Source organism: Ranitomeya imitator, chromosome 10 (genome assembly GCF_032444005.1).
Source record: "Ranitomeya imitator isolate aRanImi1 chromosome 10, aRanImi1.pri, whole genome shotgun sequence".
Lineage (NCBI taxonomy): Eukaryota > Metazoa > Chordata > Amphibia > Anura > Dendrobatidae > Ranitomeya > Ranitomeya imitator.
In genome coordinates, this window is record NC_091291.1 from 92,899,416 (window position 1) to 92,918,945 (window position 19,530).

The following is a 19,530-nucleotide window of genomic DNA, read 5'->3' on the forward strand; positions in this document are numbered from 1 at the left end:
AAAAGAAATAATAATCAAAACCTGTTGAACTGGATCACCAGAGGAACGAGGTTTCAAGGCCAGAAATAACTTACAATTATTTTTGAAACTCAGAAACTTAGTTCTATCTCCAAAAAACAAATCAGGAATAGGAATTCTTGGTTCTAACATAGATTTCTGATCAATAGTGTCTTGAATCTTTTGTACTCTTGCCGAGAGCTGATCCACAAATGAAGACAGACTTCTAATGTCCATCGCTACACCTGTGTACTGAACCACCCAAATGTCTAGGGGAAAAAAAGACAAAACACAAAGCCAAGAAAAAAAAATGGTCTCAGAACTTCTTTTTTCCCTCTATTGAGAATCATTATTACTTTTGGCTTCCTGTACTGTTATGAAAGGCAATTCAGTATCACAATGGACATGGAGGTCAGAGCACATACAGTGATCTGACAATAACCCAAAATAATAGAACGAGCTCTGAGACGTGGGAACTCTGCAGACCGCAATCCCTGATCCTCTCCAAACACAACTAGAGGCAGCCGTGGATTGCGCCTAACGCTACCTATGCAACTCGGCACAGCCTGAGAAACTAACTAGCCTGAAGATAGAAAAAATAAGCCTACCTTGCCTCAGAGAAATACCCCAAAGGAAAAGGCAGCCCCCCACATATAATGACTGTGAGCAAGATGAAAAGACAAACGTAGGGATGAAATAGATTCAGCAAAGTGAGGCCCGATATTCTAGACAGAACGAGGATAGGAAAGATAACTTTGCGGTCTACACAAAACCCTAAAGAAAACCACGCAAAGGGGCAAAAAGACCCTTCGTACCGAACTAACGGCATGGAGGTACACCAATTGCGTCCCAGAGCTTCCAGCAAAACAAATAGACAAGCTGGACAGAAAAAATAGCAACAAATAGCAATGAAGCACTTAGCTATGCAGAGCAGCAGGCCACAGGAATGATCCAGAGAAACACAAGTCCAACACTGGAACATTGACAGGAAGCATGAATCAAAGCATTAGGTGGGGTTAAGTAGATAAGCACCTAACGACTTCACCAGATCACCTGAGGAAGGAAACTCAGAAGCAGCAGCACCAGTTTCCTCCACAAACGGAAGCTCCCAGAGAGAATCAGCCGAAGTACCACTTGTGACCACAGGAGGGAGCTCTGCCACAGAATTCACAACAGCCTACCTTGCCTCAGAGAAATACCCCAAAGGAAAAGGCAACCCCCCACATATAATGACTGTGAGTTAAGATGAAAAGACAAACGTAGGGATGAAATAGATTCAGCAAAGTGAGGCCCGACTTTCTTAACAGAGCGAGGATAGGAAAGATAACTTTGCGGTCTATACAAAACCCTAAAGAAAACCACGCAAAGGGGCAAAAAGACCCTCCGTACCGAACTAACGGCACGGAGGTACACCCCTTGCGTCCCAGAGCTTCCAGCAAAACAAATAGACAAGCTGGACAGAAAAAATAGCAAACAAATAGCAAAGAAGAACTTAGCTATGCAGAGCAGCAGGCCACAGGAATGATCCAGGGAAAAACAAGTCCAACACTGGAACATTGACAGGAAGCATGGATCAAAGCATTAGGTGGAGTTAAGTAGAAAAGCACCTAACGACCTCACCAGATCACCTGAGGGAGGAAACTCAGAAGCCGCAGTACCACTTTCCTCCACAAACGGAAGCTCCCAGAGAGAATCAGCCAAAGTACCACTTGTGACCACAGGAGGGAGTTCTGCCACAGAATTCACAACAGAACCGGATAGCTGATACAGGCATCATGTATCAGACACTAGCTGAATGATTTCAGCCATGTATGTTTGACTATGAAATGCTGTGGTGTATATCAATTCATTGTGAGAAGTAATTTCTAAAATGGGGTCACTTTGGGGGGGGTTTCTGCTGTTTTGGTACGTTTGGTACTCTGAAAATTTTACCGCAAACTATTCTTGCAAAATCTGCATTCCAAAACCCGAATAGTGCTCTTATTTTCAAAGCCCTGCTGTGTGGCCAAATGGTAGTTTCTGAAGAAATATGATGCATCACCGCATTTTGTGAGAAATCTAACATTTCTAACATCCTAACAAAATAAAAGGAGGTTTGAAAATTAATGCTGACAAAAAGTACACACATGAAAAATGCTATTTATTAATGTTTTTGTGTGTTGCGACAAGTTGGTTTAAGGGTATAAGCAGTCAAATAATAAAAATGACTGATATTTCAAAATTTTAAGCAAACTTTAGATATTTTCACAGAAAAAAACTAAAAGTTTATTGACCTAAATTTACAGTTAATGTAAAGTACAATGTGTCACAAAAAACACTTTCAGAATTACGGGGATATGTAGAAGCATTCCAGAGTTATTACTGCATAAAGTGATACATGTCATATTTTTTAACAAATGGGGCTTGGCCTTTTAGCTCAAAATAGGCTTGATGACTAATAGTTTAAACAAATGTATAGAAATAAAAACTGTAATATTAATTATTTTAAAATAATTTTCAATGACAATTGATGGTCATATTTCTGCTGACTAATTTGGAAAGAGTTAAGGTACAAAATCTACAAGAAGTCAGGATGGCCGAGCGGTCTAAGGCGCTGCGTTCAGGTGGCAGTCTCTCTTGGAGGCGTGGGTTCAAATCCCACTTCTGACATCACCTTTTCATTTCAGGAAACTATACAGACTCCCTTCAGTTATTGATTAGATTGGGCTCAAACCAAACTTAGCAATGGGCCTTAAAAAACCTGTTCCCAAAGTTATGACTTCCTGGGAGTTTTTGGGGTGAATCTGAAATTGTCATCTATAAACGGAACTCTAGGATTGTGAAATAGGTTTTATGTGCATATGTTAGCTGTCTTGGCACCATAAAAATACTATGGGCGGTGAATGGGGAGGATTATTTCACCTCTTTGTGTTCTCTTTCCCTATTAGGTCGGAGATTCCACATCCTATGGGGTTGTTCTGGGAGATTTCTATAAGCTGAATTGCAGGTAAGTCTAATTTCATATTTGTTTACCTCATTCCTCAATAGACCATAACAGTACTTAATAAACAAAAGCTGAAAAAGTAGGTAATCATAGATTAAACAGTCTGAAATGCGCATGCGATACTGACATCTAAGTTTCAGCACATTTTGGGACAAACGTTTTCACATTGAAAGTTAACAATCATTAAAATATTTTCTCTACATTTTTGTCTTCTTTTTTGCTCCAATTATTTGCATCTAATATCAAATAAAACTTGACGTAACATTATGCATGCACATTGTGTTTTATGTGCAACCATCACCTGTCTCATAAACACAGGGTTAGAATGAACGTGATGAATAGAGTCAAATTGGAAATGTAAAAAAATCTGTCAAAATTGCATTTTTTTTCTACTCATTCACAAAGAGTTAATGAAAGTTATTAAACATGTACAACAAAATGGCAGGAGTTTCAAATAGAAATCATGCTGCAAAAACTAGTCAAAGCAAAAATAAAAATATACATTTACAGGGGTTTCGCTTGACATTTGCCGAGTGTCAAACACTCCTAAAGTTGTTTGTGTTTGGCCGAAATAGCTCAGTTGGGAGAGCGTTAGACTGAAGATCTAAAGGTCCTTCGTTCGATCCCGTGTTTCGGCAACATAATTTTTCTTCACTGTTTACATTTTAAGGAGAAAATGAACAAAGCACATGGGCTGATGACTTAAAGAAAATGAAAAAAGGCCTAAAAATCTTAACTATCTACAGAAAATAAAATGTTGAAAAGATGAGAAATGTGAGCTTTTCCTTTTGAGCAAATTATTATTTTTTTAAAATTTTTCCTCTATTTTGTTTATTTCCATTTCACTAAGCTGTAAGAGGATTTAATGGGAACCGGATAGCTGATACAGGCATCATGTATCAGACACTAGCTGAATGATTTCAGCCATGTATGTTTGACTATGAAATGCTGTGGTGTATATGAATTCATTGTGAGAAGTAATTTCTAAAATGGGGTCACTTTTGGGGGGGGGGGGTTTCTGCTGTTTTGGTATGTTTGGTACTCTGAAAATTTTACCGCAAACTATTCTTGCAAAATCTGCATTCCAAAACCCGAATAGTGCTCTTATTTTCAAAGCCCTGCTGTGTGGCCAAATGGTAGTTTCTGAAGAAATATGATGCATCACCGCATTTTGTGAGAAATCTAACATTTCTAACATCCTAACAAAATAAAAGGAGGTTTGAAAATTAATGCTGACAAAAAGTACACACATGAAAAATGCTATTTATTAATGTTTTTGTTTGTTGCGACAAGTTGGTTTAAGGGTATAAGCAGTCAAAGAATAAAAATGACTAATATTTCAAAATTTTATGCAAACTTTAGATATTTTCACAGAAAAAAACTAAAAGTTTATTGACCTAAATTTACAGTTAATGTAAAGTACAATGTGTCACAAAAAACACTTTCAGAATTACGGGGATATGTAGAAGCATTCCAGAGTTATTACTGCATAAAGTGATACATGTCATATTTTTTAACAAATGGGGCTTGGCCTTTTAGCTCAAAATAGGCTTGATAACTAATAGTTTAAACAAATGTATAGAAATAAAAACTGTAATATTAATTATGTTAAAATAATTTTCAATGACAATTGATGGTCATATTTCTGCTGACTAATTTGGAAAGAGTTAAGGAACAAAATCCACAAGAACTCAGGATGTCCGAGCGGTCTAAGGCGCTGCGTTCAGGTCACAGTCTCTCTTGGAGGCGTGGGTTCAAATTCCACTTCTGACATCACCTTTTCGTTTCATGAAACTATACAGATTCCCTTCAGTTATTGATTAGATGGGGCTCAAACCAAACTTAGCAATGGGCCTTAAAAAACCTGATCTCAAAGTTATGACTACCTAGGAGTTTTTGGGGTGAATCTGAAATTGTCATCTATAAACAGAACTCTAGGATTGTGAAATATGTTTTATGTGCATATGTTAGCTGTCTTGGCATCATAAAAATACTATGGGCGGTGAATGGGGAGGATTATTTCACCTCTTTGTGTTCTCTTTCCCTATTAGGTCGGAGATTCCACATCCTATGGGGCTGTTCTGGGAGATTTCTATAAACTGAATTGCAGGTAAGTCTAATTTCATATTTGCTTACCTCATTCCTCAATAGACCATAACAGTACTTAATAAACAAAAGCTGAAAAAGTAGGTAATCATAGATTAAAAAGTCTGAAATGCGCATGCGATACTGACATCTAAGTTTCAGCACATTTTGGGACAAACGTTTTCACATTGAAAGTTAACAATCATTAAAATATTTTCTCTAAATTTTTGTCTTCTTTTTTGCTCCAATTATTTGCATCTAATATCAAATAAAACTTGACGTAACATTATGCATGCACATTGTGTTTTATGTGCAACCATCACCTGTCTCATAAACACAGGGTTAGAATGAACGTGATGAATAGAGTCAAATTGGAAATGTAAAAAAATCTGTCAAAATTGCATTTTTTTTCTACTCATTCACAAAGAGTTAATGAAAGTTATTAAACATGTACAACAAAATGGCAGGAGTTTCAAATAGAAATCATGCTGCAAAAACTAGTCAAAGCAAAAATAAAAATATACATTTTCAGGGGTTTCGCTTGACATTTTCCGAGTGTCAAACACTCCTAAAGTTGTTTGCGTTTGGCCGAAATAGCTCTGTTGGGAGAGCGTTAGACTGAAGATCTAAAGGTTCCTAGTTAGATCCCGGGTTTCGGCAACATAATTTTTCTTCACAGTTTACATTTTAAGGAGAAAATGAACAAAGCACATGGGCTGATGACTTAAAGAAAATGAAAAAAGGCCTAAAAATCTTAACTATCTACAGAAAATAAAATGTTGAAAAGATGAGAAATAGGAGCTTTTCCTTTTGAGCAAATTATTATTTTTTTAAATTTTTTCCTCTATTTTGTTTATTTCCATTTCACTAAGCTGTAAGAGGATTTAATGGGAACCGGATAGCTGATACAGGCATCATGTATCAGACACTAGCTGAATGATTTCAGCCATGTATGTTTGACTATGAAATGCTGTGGTGTATATGAATTCATTGTGAGAAGTAATTTCTAAAATGGGGTCACTTTGGGGGGGGGGGGTTTCTGTTGTTTTGGTACTTTTGGTACTCTGAAAATTTTACCGCAAACTATTCTTGCAAAATCTGCATTCCAAAACCCGAATAGTGCTCTTATTTTCAAAGCCCTGCTGTGTGGCCAAATGGTAGTTTCTGAAGAAATATGATGCACCACTGCATTTTGTGAGAAATCTAACATTTCTAACATCCTAACAAAATAAAAGGAGGTTTGAAAATTAATGCTGACAAAAAGTACACACATGAAAAATGCTATTTATTAATGTTTTTGTGTGTTGCGACAAGTTGGTTTAAGGGTATAAGCAGTCAAAGAATAAAAATGACTAATATTTCAAAATTTTAAGCAAACTTTAGATATTTTCACAGAAAAAAACTAAAAGTTTATTGACCTAAATTTACAGTTAATGTAAAGTACAATGTGTCACAAAAAACACTTTCAGAATTACGGGGATATGTAGAAGCATTCCAGAGTTATTACTGCAGAAAGTGACACATGTCATATTTTTTAACAAATGGGGCTTGGCCTTTTAGCTCAAAATAGGCTTGATAACTAATAGTTTAAACAAATGTATAGAAATAAAAACTGTAATATTAATTATTTTAGAATAATTTTCAATGACAATTGATGGTCATATTTCTGCTGACTAATTTGGAAAGAGTTAAGGTACAAAATCCACAAGAAGTCAGGATGGCCGAGCGGTCTAAGGCGCTGCGTTCAGGTCGCAGTCTCTCTTGGAGGCGTGGATTCAAATTCCACTTATGACATCACCTTTTCGTTTCATGAAACTATACAGATTCCCTTCAGTTATTGATTAGATGGGGCTCAAACCAAACTTGGCAATGGGCCTTAAAAAACCTGATCCCAAAGTTATGACTACCTGGGAGTTTTTGGGGTGAATCTGAAATTGTCATCTATAAACGGAACTCTAGGATTGTGAAATAGGTTTTATGTGCATACGTTAGCTGTCTTGGCACCATAAAAATAATATGGGGAGGATTATTTCACCTCTTTGTGTTCTCTTTCCCTATTAGGTCGGAGATTCCACATCCTATGGGGCTGTTCTGAGAGATTTCTATAAACTGAATTGCAGGTAAGTCTAATTTCATATTTGTTTACCTCATTCCTCAATAGACCATAACAGTACTTAATAAACAAAAGCTGAAAAAGTAGGTAATCTAAGATTAAAAAGTCTGAAATGCGCATGCGATACTGACATCTAAGTTTCAGCACATTTTGGGACAAACGTTTTCACATTGAAAGTTAACAATCATTAAAATATTTTCTCTAAATTTTTGTCTCCTTTTTTGCTCCAATTATTTGCATCTAATATCAAATAAAACTTGATGTAACATTATGCATGCACATTGTGTTTTATGTGCAACCATCACCTGTCTCATAAACACAGGGTTAGAATGAACGTGATGAATAGAGTCAAATTGGAAATGTAAAAAAATCTGTCAAAATTGCATTTTTTTTCTACTCATTCACAAAGAGTTAAAGAAAGTTATTAAACATGTACAACAAAATGGCAGGAGTTTCAAATAGAAATCATGCTGCAAAAACTAGTCAAAGCAAAAATAAAAATATACATTTTCAGAGGTTTTGCTTGACATTTGCCGAGTGTCAAACACTCCTAAAGTTGTTTGTGTTTGGCCGAAATAGCTCAGTTGGGAGAGCGTTAGACTGAAGATCTTAAGATCCCGGGTTTCGGCAACATAATTTTTCTTCACTGTTTACATTTTAAGGAGAAAATGAACAAAGCACATGGGCTGATGACTTAAAGAAAATGAAAAAAGGCCTAAAAATCTTAACTATCTACAGAAAATAAAATGTTGAAAAGATGAGAAATGGGAGCTTTTCCTTTTGAGCAAATTATTATTTTTTTTAATTTTTCCTCTATTTTGTTTATTTCCATTTCACTAAGCTGTAAGAGGATTTAATGGGATCCGGATAGCTGATACAGGCATCATGTATCAGACACTAGCTGAATGATTTCAGCCATATATGTTTGACTATGAAATGCTGTGGTGTATATGAATTTATTGTGAGAAGTAATTTCTAAAATGGGGTCACTTTGGGGGGGGGGTTTCTGCTGTTTTGGTACGTTTGGTACTCTGAAAATTTTACCGCAAACTATTCTTGCAAAATCTGCATTCCAAAACCCGAATAGTGCTCTTATTTTAAAAGCCCTGCTGTGTGGCCAAATGGTAGTTTCTGAAGAAATATGATGCATCACCGCATTTTGTGAGAAATCTAACATTTCTAACATCCTAACAAAACAAAAGGAGGTTTGAAAATTAATGCTGACAAAAAGTACACACATGAAAAATGCTATTTATTAATGTTTTTGTGTGTTGCGACAAGTTGGTTTAAGGGTATAAGCAGACAAAGAACAAAAATGACTAATATTTCAAAATTTTAAGCAAACTTTAGATATTTTCACAGAAAAAAACTAAAAGTTTATTGACCTAAATTTACAGTTAATGTAAAGTACAATGTGTCACAAAAAACACTTTCAGAATTACGGGGATATGTAGAAGCATTCCAGAGTTATTACTGCATAAAATGATACATGTCATATTTTTTAACAAATGGGGCTTGGCCTTTTAGCTCAAAATAGGCTTGATAACTAATAGTTTAAACAAATGTATAGAAATAAAAACTGTAATATTAATTATTTGAAAATAATTTTCAATGACAATTGATGGTCATATTTCTGCTGACTAATTTGGAAAGAGTTAAGGTACAAAATCCACAAGAAGTCAGGATGGCCGAGCGGTCTAAGGCGCTGCGTTCAGGTCGCAGTCTCTCTTGGAGGCGTGGGTTCAAATCCCACTTCTGACATCACCTTTTCGTTTCATGAAACTATACAGATTCCCTTCAGTTATTGATTAGATGGGGCTCAAACCAAACTTAGCAATGGGCCTTAAAAACCTGATCCCAAAGTTATGACTACCTGGGAGTTTTTGGGGTGAATCTGAAATTGTCATCTATAAACGGAACTCTAGGATTGTGAAATCGGTTTTATGTGCATATGTTAGCGGTCTTGGCACCATAAAAATACTATGGGCGGTGAATGGGGAGGATTATTTCACCTCTTTGTGTTCTCTTTCCCTATTAGGTCGGAGATTCCACATCCTATGGGGCTGTTCTGGGAGATTTCTATAAACTGAATTGCAGGTAAGTCTAATTTCATATTTGTTTACCTCATTCCTCAATAGACCATAACAGTACTTAATAAATAAAAGCTGAAAAAGTAGGTAATCTAAGATTAAAAAGTCTGAAATGCGCATGCGATACTGACATCTAAGTTTCAGCACATTTTGGGACAAACGTTTTCACATTGAAAGTTAACAATCATTAAAATATTTTCTCTAAATTTTTGTCTCCTTTTTTGCTCCAATTATTTGCATCTAATATCAAATAAAACTTGATGTAACATTATGCATGCACATTGTGTTTTATGTGCAACCATCACCTGTTTCATAAACACAGGGTTAGAATGAACGTGATGAATAGAGTCAAATTGGAAATGTAAAAAAATCTGTCAAAATTGCATTTTTTTTCTACTCATTCACAAAGAGTTAATGAAAGTTATTAAACATGTACAACAAAATGGTAGGAGTTTCAAATAGAAATCATGCTGCAAAAACTAGTCAAAGCAAAAATAAAAATATACATTTTCAGAGGTTTTGCTTGACATTTGCCGAGTGTCAAACACTCCTAAAGTTGTTTGTGTTTGGCCGAAATATCTCAGTTGGGAGAGCGTTAGACTGAAGATCTTAAGATCCCGGGTTTCGGCAACATAATTTTTCTTCACTGTTTACATTTTAAGGAGAAAATGAACAAAGCACATGGGCTGATGACTTAAAGAAAATGAAAAAAGGCCTAAAAATCTTAACTATCTACAGAAAATAAAATGTTGAAAAGATGAGAAATGGGAGCTTTTCCTTTTGAGCAAATTATTATTTTTTTTAATTTTTCCTCTATTTTGTTTATTTCCATTTCACTAAGCTGTAAGAGGATTTAATGGGATCCGGATAGCTGATACAGGCATCATGTATCAGACACTAGCTGAATGATTTCAGCCATATATGTTTGACTATGAAATGCTGTGGTGTATATGAATTTATTGTGAGAAGTAATTTCTAAAATGGGGTCACTTTGGGGGGGGGGGTTTCTGCTGTTTTGGTACGTTTGGTACTCTGAAAATTTTACCGCAAACTATTCTTGCAAAATCTGCATTCCAAAACCCGAATAGTGCTCTTATTTTAAAAGCCCTGCTGTGTGGCCAAATGGTAGTTTCTGAAGAAATATGATGCATCACCGCATTTTGTGAGAAATCTAACATTTCTAACATCCTAACAAAACAAAAGGAGGTTTGAAAATTAATGCTGACAAAAAGTACACACATGAAAAATGCTATTTATTAATGTTTTTGTGTGTTGCGACAAGTTGGTTTAAGGGTATAAGCAGACAAAGAACAAAAATGACTAATATTTCAAAATTTTAAGCAAACTTTAGATATTTTCACAGAAAAAAACTAAAAGTTTATTGACCTAAATTTACAGTTAATGTAAAGTACAATGTGTCACAAAAAACACTTTCAGAATTACGGGGATATGTAGAAGCATTCCAGAGTTATTACTGCATAAAGTGATACATGTCATATTTTTTAACAAATGGGGCTTGGCCTTTTAGCTCAAAATAGGCTTTATAACTAATAGTTTAAACAAATGTATAGAAATAAAAACTGTAATATTAATTATTTGAAAATAATTTTCAATGACAATTGATGGTCATATTTCTGCTGACTAATTTGGAAAGAGTTAAGGTACAAAATCCACAAGAAGTCAGGATGGCCGAGCGGTCTAAGGCGCTGCGTTCAGGTGGCAGTCTCTCTTGGAGGCGTGGGTTCAAATCCCACTTCTGACATCACCTTTTCATTTCAGGAAACTATACAGACTCCCTTCAGTTATTGATTAGATTGGGCTCAAACCAAACTTAGCAATGGGCCCAGCCCATTTGACCTTAAAGACCTTGCCGTTTTTTGCAATTCTGACCAGTGTCCCTTTATGAGGTAATAACTCGGGAACGCTTCAACGGATCCTAGCGGTTCTGAGATTGTTTTTTCGTGACATATTGGGCTTCATGTTAGTGGTAAATTTAGGTCAATAAATTCTGTGTTTATTTGTGATAAAAACGGAAATTTGGCGAAAATTTTGAAAATTTCGCAATTTTCACATTTTGAATTTTTATTCTGTTAAACCAGAGAGTTATGTGACACAAAATAGTTAATAAATAACATTTCCCACACGTCTACTTTACATCAGCACAATTTTGGAAACAAAATTTTTTTTTGCTAGGAAGTTATAAGGGTTAAAATTTGACCAGCGATTTCTCATTTTTACAACGAAATTTACAAAACCATTTTTTTTAGGGACCACCTCACATTTGAAGTCAGTTTGAGGGGTCTATATGGCTGAAAATACCCAAAAGTGACACCATTCTAAAAACTGCACCCCTCAAGGTACTCAAAACCACATTCAAGAAGTTTATTAACCCTTCAGGTGCTTCACAGCAGCAGAAGCAACATGAAAGGAAAAAATGAACATATAACTTTTTAGTCACAAAAATGATCTTTCAGCAACAATTTTTTTATTTTCCGAATGGTAAAAAGAGAAACTGAACCACGAAAGTTGTTGTCCAATTTGTCCTGAGTACGCTGATACCTCATATGTGGGGGTAAACCACTGTTTGGGCGCACGGCAGGGCTTGGAAGGGAAGGAGCGCCATTTGACTTTTTGAATGAAAAATTGGCTCCACTCTTTAGCGGACACCATGTCACGTTTGAAGAGCCCCCGTGTGCCTAAAAATTGGAGCTCCCCCACAAGTGACCCCATTTTGGAAACTAGACGCCCCAAGGAACTTATCTAGATGCATAGTGAGCACTTTAAACCCCCAGGTGCTTCACAAATTGATCCGTAAAAATGAAAAAGTACTTTTTTTTTCACAAAAAAATTATTTTAGCCTCAATTTTTTCATTTTCACATGGACAACAGGATAAAATGGATTCTAAAATTTGTTGAGCAATTTCTCCCGAGTACGCCGATACCTCATATGTGGGGGTAAACCACTGTGTGGGCACACGGCAGGGCTCGGAAGGGAAGGCGCGCCTTTTGACTTTTTGAATGGAAAATTAGCTCCAATTGTTAGCGGACACCATGTCGCGTTTGGAGAGCCCCTGTGTGCCTATGCATTGGAGCTCCCCCACAAGTGACCCCATTTTGGAAACTGGACCCCCCAAGGAACTTATATAGATGCCTAGTGAGCACTTTAAACCCTCAGGTGCTTCACAAATTGATCCGTAAAAATGAAAAAGTACTTTTTTTTCACAAAAAATTTCTTTTCACCTCAATTTTTTCATTTTCACATGGGCAATAGGATAAAATGGATCCTAAAATTTGTTGAGCAATTTCTCCCGAGTACGCCGATACCTCATATGTGGGGGTAAACCACTGTTTGGGCACAAGGCAGGGCTCGGAAGGGAAGGCGCGCCTTTTGACTTTTTGAATGGAAAATTAGCTCCAATTGTTAGCGGACACCATGTCGCATTTGGAGCGCCCCTGTGTGCCTATGCAATGGAGCTCCCCCACAAGTGACCCCATTTTGGAAACTAGACCCCCCAAGGAACTTATCTAGATGCATACTGAGCACTTTAAACCCCCAGGTGCTTCACAGAAGTTTTTAATGCAGAGCCATGAAAATAAAAAATAATTTTTCTTTTCTCAAAAATGATTTTTTTAGCCTGGAATTTCCTATTTTGCCAATGGTAATAGGAGAAATTGGACCCCAAATATTGTTGTCCAGTTTGTCCTGAGTACGCAGATACCCCATATGTGGGGGTAAACCACTGTTTGGGCGCACGGCAGGGCTCAGAAGGGAAGGCACGCCATTTGGCTTTTTAAATGGAAAATTAGCTCCAATCATTAGCGGACACCATGTTGCGTTTGGAGAGCCCCTGTGTGCCTAAACATTGGAGATCCCCCACAAATGACCCCATTTTGGAAACTAGACCCCCAAAGGAACTAATCTAGATGTGTGGTGAGCACTTTAAACCCTCAAGTGCTTCACAGAAGTTTATAACGCAGAGCCATGAAAATAAAATAAAAAATTTCTTTTCTCAAAAATGATTTTTTAGCCCGCAATTTTTTATTTTCCCAAGGGTAACAGGAGAAATTTGACCCCAATATTTGTTGTCCAGTTTCTCCTGAGTACGGTGATACCCCATATGTGGGGGTAAACTACTATTTGGGCACTTGCCGGGGCTCGGAAGTGAAGTAGTGACGTTTTGAAATACAGACTTTGATGGAATGCTCTACGGGTGTCACGTTGCGTTTGCAGAGCCCCTGATGTGACTAAACAGTAGAAACCCCCCACAAGTCACCCCATTTCGGAAACTAGACCCCGAAATGAAATTATCTAGATATGTGGTGAGCACTTTCAACCCCCAAGTGCTTCACAGAAGTTTATAACGCAGAGCCGTGAAAATAATAAATACGTTTTCTTTCCTCAAAAATAATTTTTTAGCCCAGAATTTTTTATTTTCCCAAGGGTTACAGGAGAAATTGGACCCCAAAAGTTGTTGTCCAGTTTCTCCTGAGTACGCCGATACCCCATGTGTGGGGGTAAACCACTGTTTGGGCGCACGTCGGGGCTCAGAAGGGAAGTAGTGACTTTTGAAATGCAGACTTTGATGGCATGGTCTGCGGGCGTCACATTGCGTTTGCAGAGCCCCTGGTGTGCCTAAACAGTAGAAACCCCCCACAAGTGACCCCATTTTGGAAACTAGACCCCCCAAGGAACTTATCTAGATGTGTGGTGAGCACTTTGAACCCCCAAGTGCTTCACAGACGTTTACAACGCAGAGCCGTGAAAATAAAAAATCATTTTTCTTTCCTCAAAAATGATGTTTTAGCAAGCAATTTTTTATTTTCTCAAGGGTAACAGGAGAAATTTGACCCCAGTAATTGTTGCGCAGTTTGTCCTGAGTATGCTGGTACCCCCATATGTGGGGGTAAACCACTGTTTGGGCACACGTCAGGGCTCGGAAGTGAGGGAGCACCATTTGACTTTTTGAATACAAGATTGGCTGGAATCAATGGTGGCGCCATGTTGCGTTTGGAGACCCCCTGATGTGCCTAAACAGTGGAAACCCCTCAATTCTAACTCCAACACTAACCCCAACACACCCCTAAACCTTATCCCAACTGTAGCCATAACCCTAATCACAACCCTAACCCCAACACACCCCTAACCACAACCCTAATTCCAACCCAACCCTAGCCCTAAGGCTATGTGCCAACGTTGCGGATTCGTATGAGATTTTTCAGGTCCATTTTTGAAAAATCCGCGGGTAAAAGGCACTGCGTTTTACCTGCAGATTTACCGTGGATTTCCAGTGTTTTTTGTGCGGATTTCACCTGTGGATTCCTATTGAGGAACAGGTGTAAAACGCTGCGGAATCCGCACAAAGAATTGACATGCTGCGGAAAATACAACGCAGCGTTCCCGCGCGGTATTTTCCGCACCATGGGCACAGCGGATTAGGTTTTCCATATGTTTACATGGTACTGTAAACCTGATGGAACTCTGCTGCGGATCCGCAGCGGCCAATCCGCTGCGGATCCGCAGCCAAATCCGCACCGTGTGCACATGGCCTAATTCTAAAGGTATGTGCACACGCTGCGGAAAACGCTGCGGATCCGCAGCAGTTTCCCATGAGTTTACAGTTCAATGTAAACCTATGGGAAACAAAAATCGCTGTACACATGCTGCGGAAAAACTGCACGGAAACGCAGCGGTTTACATTCCGCAGCATGTCATTTCTTTCTGCGGATTCCGCAGTGGTTTTACAACTGCTCCAATAGAAAATCGCAGTTGTAAAACCGCAGTGAAATGCGCAGAAAAACCGCGGTAAATCCGCCATAAATCTGCAGCGGTTTAGCACTGCGGATTTATCAAATCCTCTGCGGAAAAATCCGCAGAGGACCAGAATACGTGTGCACATACCGTACCCTAACCCTAACCCTACCCCTAACCCTACCCCTACCCCTAACCCTAGTTCTTACCCCAACCTTAGTGGAAAAAAAAATTATTTAATTTTTTTATTGTCCCTACCTATGGGGGTGACAAAGGGGGGGGTCATTTACTATTTTTTTTATTTTGATCACTGAGATAGGTTATATCTCAGTGATCAAAATTCACTCTGGAACGAATCTGCCGGCCGACAGATTCGGCGGGCGCACTGCACATGCGCCCGCCATTTTGGAAGATGGCGGCGCCCGGGAAAGAAGACGGACACCGGCAGGCTCGGTAAGTATAAGGGGGGGGGAGATCAGGGCACGGGGGGGGCGTCGGAGCACGGGGGGGGGGCGTCGGAGCATGGATGAGGAACGGTGTGCGTGCGGGTGGATTGGAGCACGGGGTGGGGGATCGCTGTGCAGGGGGGTGGATCGGAGCACGGGGGGGATCGCTGTACGGGGGGGGCGTCGGAGCACGGGGGGGGGGCGTCGGAGCATGGATGAGGAACGGTGTGCGTGCGGGTGGATTGGAGCACGGGGTGGGGGATCGCTGTGCAGGGGGGTGGATCGGAGCACGGGGGGGATCGCTGTACGGGGGGGGATCGGAGCACAGAGGGGTTTCATTGGAGCACGGGGGGTGTGATTGGAGCACGGGGGAGCGGGCAGGAGGACGGGGGAGCGGAGCACAGGACGGAGGGGAGCGCTGCACAGATCGGGGGGCTGGGGGGGGGGCGATCGGTGGGGTGGGGTGGGTGCACATTAGTATTTCCAGCCATGGCCGATGATATTGCAGCATCGGCCATGGCTGGATTGTAATATTTCACCTGTTTTTTAGGTGAAATATTATAAATCGCTCTGATTGGCAGTTTCACTTTCAACAGCCAATCAGAGCGATCGTAGCCACGGGGGGGGTGAAGCCACCCCCCCTGGGCTAAACTACCACTCCCCCTGTCCCTGCAGATCGGGTGAAATGGGAGTTAACCCTTTCACCCGATCTGCAGGGACGCGATCTTTCTGTGACACAGCATATGCGTCACAGGTCGGATTGGCACCGACTTTCATGACGCATACGCTGTGTCACAGGTCGGGAAGGGGTTAAAAAACCTGTTCCCAAAGTTATGACTACCTGGGAGTTTTTGGGGTGAATCTGAAATTGTCATCTATAAACGGAACTCTAGGATTGTGAAATAGGTTTTATGTGCATATGTTAGCTGTCTTGGCACCATAAAAATACTATGGGCGGTGAATGGGGAGGATTATTTCACCTCTTTGTGTTCTCTTTCCCTATTAGGTCGGAGATTCCACATCCTATGGGGTTGTTTTGGGAGATTTCTATAAACTGAATTGCAGGTAAGTCTAATTTCATATTTGTTTACCTCATTCCTCAATAGACCATAACAGTACTTAATAAACAAAAGCTGAAAAAGTAGGTAATCTAAGATTAAAAAGTCTGAAATGCGCATGCGATACTGACATCTAAGTTTCAGCACATTTTGGGACAAACGTTTTCACATTGAAAGTTAACAATCATTAAAATATTTTCTCTACATTTTTGTCTTCTTTTTTGCTCCAATTATTTGCATCTAATATCAAATAAAACTTGACGTAACATTATGCATGCACATTGTGTTTTATGTGCAACCATCACCTGTCTCATAAACACAGGGTTAGAATGAACGTGATGAATAGAGTCAAATTGGAAATGTAAAAAAATCTGTCAAAATTGCATTTTTTTTCTACTCATTCACAAAGAGTTAATGAAAGTTATTAAACATGTACAACAAAATGGCAGGAGTTTCAAATAGAAATCATGCTGCAAAAACTAGTCAAAGCAAAAATAAAAATATACATTTACAGGGGTTTCGCTTGACATTTGCCGAGTGTCAAACACTCCTAAAGTTGTTTGTGTTTGGCCGAAATAGCTCAGTTGGGAGAGCGTTAGACTGAAGATCTAAAGGTCCTTCGTTCGATCCCGTTTTTCGGCAACATAATTTTTCTTCACTGTTTACATTTTAAGGAGAAAATGAACAAAGCACATGGGCTGATGACTTAAAGAAAATGAAAAAAGGCCTAAAAATCTTAACTATCTACAGAAAATAAAATGTTGAAAAGATGAGAAATGTGAGCTTTTCCTTTTGAGCAAATTATTATTTTTTTAAAATTTTTCCTCTATTTTGTTTATTTCCATTTCACTAAGCTGTAAGAGGATTTAATGGGAACCGGATAGCTGATACAGGCATCATGTATCAGACACTAGCTGAATGATTTCAGCCATGTATGTTTGACTATGAAATGCTGTGGTGTATATGAATTCATTGTGAGAAGTAATTTCTAAAATGGGGTCACTTTTGGGGGGGGGGGGTTTCTGCTGTTTTGGTATGTTTGGTACTCTGAAAATTTTACCGCAAACTATTCTTGCAAAATCTGCATTCCAAAACCCGAATAGTGCTCTTATTTTCAAAGCCCTGCTGTGTGGCCAAATGGTAGTTTCTGAAGAAATATGATGCATCACCGCATTTTGTGAGAAATCTAACATTTCTAACATCCTAACAAAATAAAAGGAGGTTTGAAAATTAATGCTGACAAAAAGTACACACATGAAAAATGCTATTTATTAATGTTTTTGTTTGTTGCGACAAGTTGGTTTAAGGGTATAAGCAGTCAAAGAATAAAAATGACTAATATTTCAAAATTTTATGCAAACTTTAGATATTTTCACAGAAAAAAACTAAAAGTTTATTGACCTAAATTTACAGTTAATGTAAAGTACAATGTGTCACAAAAAACACTTTCAGAATTACGGGGATATGTAGAAGCATTCCAGAGTTATTACTGCATAAAGTGATACATGTCATATTTTTTAACAAATGGGGCTTGGCCTTTTAGCTCAAAATAGGCTTGATAACTAATAGTTTAAACAAATGTATAGAAATAAAAACTGTAATATTAATTATGTTAAAATAATTTTCAATGACAATTGATGGTCATATTTCTGCTGACTAATTTGGAAAGAGTTAAGGAACAAAATCCACAAGAAGTCAGGATGGCCGAGCGGTCTAAGGCGCTGCGTTCAGGTCACAGTCTCTCTTGGAGGCGTGGGTTCAAATTCCACTTCTGACATCACCTTTTCGTTTCATGAAACTATACAGATTCCCTTCAGTTATTGATTAGATGGGGCTCAAACCAAACTTAGCAATGGGCCTTAAAAAACCTGATCCCAAAGTTATGACTACCTAGGAGTTTTTGGGGTGAATCTGAAATTGTCATCTATAAACAGAACTCTAGGATTGTGAAATATGTTTTATGTGCATATGTTAGCTGTCTTGGCATCATAAAAATACTATGGGCGGTGAATGGGGAGGATTATTTCACCTCTTTGTGTTCTCTTTCCCTATTAGGTCGGAGATTCCACATCCTATGGGGCTGTTCTGGGAGATTTCTATAAACTGAATTGCAGGTAAGTCTAATTTCATAATTGTTTACCTCATTCCTCAATAGACCATAACAGTACTTAATAAACAAAAGCTGAAAAAGTAGGTAATCATAGATTAAAAAGTCTGAAATGCGCATGCGATATTGACATCTAAGTTTCAGCACATTTTGGGACAAACGTTTTCACATTGAAAGTTAACAATCATTAAAATATTTTCTCTAAATTTTTGTCTTCTTTTTTGCTCCAATTATTTGCATCTAATATCAAATAAAACTTGACGTAACATTATGCATGCACATTGTGTTTTATGTGCAACCATCACCTGTCTCATAAACACAGGGTTAGAATGAACGTGATGAATAGAGTCAAATTGGAAATGTAAAAAAATCTGTCAAAATTGCATTTTTTTTCTACTCATTCACAAAGAGTAAATGAAAGTTATTAAACATGTACAACAAAATGGCAGGAGTTTCAAATAGAAAACATGCTGCAAAAACTAGTCAAAGCAAAAATAAAAATATACATTTTCAGGGGTTTCGCTTGACATTTGCCGAGTGTCAAACACTCCAAAAGTTGTTTGTGTTTGGCCGAAATAGCTCAGTTGGGAGAGCGTTAGATTGAAGATCTAAAGGTCCCTGGTTTGATCCAGGGTTTCGGCAACAGATTTTTTCTTCACTGTTTACATTTTAAGGAGAAAATGAACAAAGCACATGGGCTGATGACTTAAAGAAAATGAAAAAAGGCCTAAAAATCTTAACTATCTACAGAAAATAAAATGTTGAAAAGATGAGAAATGGGAGTTTTTCCTTTTGAGCAAATTATTGTTTTTTTTTTATTTTTCCTCTATTTTGTTTATTTCCATTTCACTAAGCTGTAAGAGGATTTAATGGGAACCGGATAGCTGATACAGGCATCATGT

At 38.3% G+C, this 19,530-nt stretch overlaps 2 non-coding genes across 2 annotated transcripts; both read left to right on the top strand.

Annotated features, from left to right (window-relative positions):
• The first annotated feature begins 8,856 nt into the window (after nt 1–8,856).
• Nucleotides 8,857–8,939, top strand: TRNAL-CAG (transfer RNA leucine (anticodon CAG)). The gene has a single exon. It is a non-coding gene; the product is annotated as a tRNA-Leu (tRNA).
• Nucleotides 8,940–19,197: 10,258 nt separating this feature from the next.
• TRNAF-GAA (transfer RNA phenylalanine (anticodon GAA)) lies at nt 19,198–19,270 on the top strand. The gene has a single exon. It is a non-coding gene; the product is annotated as a tRNA-Phe (tRNA).
• Nucleotides 19,271–19,530: the final 260 nt, after the last annotated feature.